This window comes from Macaca fascicularis, chromosome 8, assembly GCF_037993035.2.
Source record: "Macaca fascicularis isolate 582-1 chromosome 8, T2T-MFA8v1.1".
In the NCBI taxonomy this organism is placed as follows: domain Eukaryota; kingdom Metazoa; phylum Chordata; class Mammalia; order Primates; family Cercopithecidae; genus Macaca; species Macaca fascicularis.
The window spans coordinates 95361855-95365372 of NC_088382.1; positions in this window are offsets into that span (position 1 = coordinate 95361855).

A 3518-nucleotide genomic window follows, 5' to 3' on the forward strand; every position below is an offset into this window, starting at 1 on the left:
ACACCCACCCCAGAATAGAAGTCATTTAGCAGGTAATGGTCACTGTGGAATGCAAGTCTTTAGAATGAGTTTGTGAAGACCCAAGTATCTGATGCCTTCCTTGGTAGACAGTGCTGTCAGGGGCTGATAGGCTCCACCATTTGTTTCTTCAGCTGATCTTGTACAGTTCCAAAACCACTTTTCTTGGGATACTCCCAAGCATTTTCATAGCCTTTTCTACTGTGCCAGTAGCAAGCAATTCAATGTCTTGCTTAGTTTTCATTTACCTACCTCTCAGGTAAATTCTCTGAGTAACTACAAAATGGTGGCTATAGCCACGAGAACATAATGTATGTTTTCTGTCATTGTCCTTGAAATCATTAATTTTATATTTGTATAGAAGACAAGAAATTGACTTTATATGTACACTAGTGAGACTGCTATATCTAAATTTGCATACAAATCAGAAAACATTTACATTGAGTTTTGCATTTTTGATGCTCCAATCCTACCTGTTAGACTCACAAGGAAGTCTGATCTGCAAAAGATTCTTTCTCTCCAGAGATTTCTTCAGGTCTGAGAGGTATACACATCTATTCAAGAAACATTCATTGGACATAATTCACTATTATTGCCTGCTGATGAAGTAGAAAGTCACAGACATTCCTTGTGGGCAAGTTCCACAGGTGATGGTCCCCTGAAAGGTCTCTGATTCTCTCTCCTCCCATCACTCCTGCTACCAGTGAGAGAAAGGGAGATCTGTCATTGTCATGGGACTGGGGATCCACTCACATCTCTGCTAGCACTGTCACCATTGCCAGGGCTTCTAGCTGAGCCTTGTAGTCTCATGGCCTTAGTGCCTACCTCCTTCAACTCACACAAGTTGTGATGCTCTTGAAACAGGGATGAGCACAATTCACAATTGCCAAAATGTGGAACCAACCCACATGCCCATCAATCAATGAGTGGATAAAGTGGATAAAGAAACTGAGGGGTGTGTGTGTGTGTTTATATATGTGTATATAAACACCTCGGTTTCTTTCTTTATATATATATATAATGATAAAATACTACTCATTCACACAAAGGAATGAATTAATGGCATTTGCAGCAACCTGGATGGGAAAGGAGATTATTATTCTGAGTGAAGTATCTCAGGAATAGAAAACCAAACATATGGTTTTCACTCATAAGTGGGAGCTAAGCTATAAGAATGCAAAGGCATAAAAATGACACAATAGACTTTAGGGACTCAGGGGCAAAGGGTGGGAAGGGGATGAGGAATAAAAGACTACAAATCAGGTTCAGTGTATACTATTCTGGTGATGGGTGCACAAAAATCTCACAAATCACCACTAAAGAACTTACTCACGTAACTAAATACCAACTGTTTCCGAAAAAACCTACAGAAATAAAAAAAATTTTTTTAAGACACAAGGAATTAAAAATAAAAAAAAAAGAAAAAGAGATGAGTAGAATCCCTTCCTGTCTCTCTGTATATTATAATGTATTGGCTTAGAACTGTCTGTGTTCCTAAATGTTGGCAGGCACAATTCTTTCACACACACACGCACACACATACACGTCATTGTCTCTAGAGTGCTCCCATAGCACAGGCCCCATTTGGCTTTCACACCGAGGACAGCTTGGGGTCCAGGCACCATCTTCCCTGTTGGTGCTTTCCCTTTCATGGTGCAATCTGGTTTCAATCACGTGTCACCCCAGTTTATGCATTTTTACAGACTCGAATCTCAATAAGGTCAGTGTTCCTGTATCTTTTTCAAAGGCAGGCAGATTTTCAGCTCTTATATACACTAATTCATTCTAATAGACACTTGGGGTATTGTCTAACTCTGCTCCTCCTCAGCATATAAGCTTAACTTTATTATGGATTCACTGAGTAAGAAGGGATTCCTATATCCACTTACCAACTGTGGTTGACCATGTATTAGTTTGCTAGAGTGTCTGTAACCATGTACCATAAACTGAGTGGCTTAAACAATAGTTTATTGTCTTGCAACTCTGGACCCTGGGACCAAGATGAAGGTGTTGGCCAGGCCTGTGAAAGTGCTAGAGAAGGCTCTGTTCCAGACCTGTCTCCTAGTTTCTGGCAGTTACTTGATTTGTGGCAGCATACCACCAGTTTCCACAGGGCATGCTCCCTGTGTATCTATGTCCAAATTTCCTCTTTTCATAGACACCAGTCATATTGGATTATATCATGGAATGCCCACTCAATTCCATTAGTTAAGATGAGCTTATCTTAACTAATTCCATCGGCAATGAGTAGGACTCTAACATTATATTATCTTGAGGGGGAGAGACACAATTCAACCCTTAACACCATTCAAAATATCTTTTCACACAAAAATTTGTGTTACATGACAAAGGGAAACTTTATTCTTCACTAATTCCTAAATGTGTCTTAATCGAACCTACACTTTATTTTATTGTTGCTTCCTGTTAAAAAATTTCATAAAATATATATGGCATGTTTTAATTACTGTGACAGATTCAATATAAATTTTAAAAGGAGAAAAAAAGCACATTTTAATGCACCATGTATTTATATTATATGTAAATCTTTCACGATTGGTGAAAACTTTTACAGAATATTTGTGGAGGTGCCAAGTTAGAAATAATAAACATTTATCAAGCTGCACTCATGTCCCTGATTTCTTCAAATGTATGTTGTTACAAGCCTCATTTTTCAGGAAGCGATGTGTGTCTTGTTCATGTCCTGTGTTTCACCGGTATATTTGTTATCCATATAAAGTTATAGTTATAAGACTTGTCCTTTTACAGTGAGAGCAAAGTTATTTCTTTTTTTTTTTTTTTTTTTTTTTTGAGAGGAGTTTCGCTCTTGTCGCCCAGGCTGGAGTGCAATGGTGCCATCTTGGCTCACTGCAACCTCCACCTCCCAGGTTCAAGCAATTCTCTTATCTCTGCCTCCCAAGTAGCTGAGATTACAGGTGCCTGCCACCACACCCAGCTAATTTTTGTATTTTTAGTAGAGACGGGGCTTCAACATGTTGGCCAAGCTGGTCTCAAACTCCTGACCTCAGGTGAGTCACTTGCCTTGGTCTCCCAAAGTGCCGGGGTTACAGGTGTGAACCACAGAGCCTGGCTGCAAAGCTATTTCTATACATGTCAGAACATGACTTATTGTTATCAGTGCATCAAATTTCTTTCATCTTTAGTAAAATAAAGCTGTGACAGTTTTGTTAGGTGACAAAAGTACTTTTTGTATAAAGTAAGCATGAATTGGGTTTTGTGTCAACTCATCAATGCTACAAGGAGAAAAAATTCACTTTCAAACTTTTTTATTCAGTATCTAATACTCTGGCACATCTGGAGTTCAGATATTATGTTTTTTTTAAAGAATTCTGAAACAATGCTTCATATAATTTCCCATTGTTCTTCAAAGACTGGAAAAAATGAGTTAGACTTGTATTGAAAAGGCGTTGGTCAGAGAATTAGGCAAACTCCTTTCTGTTGATGCAAATTGAATCAGATCATTAGGTTAGAGATCATAGAAA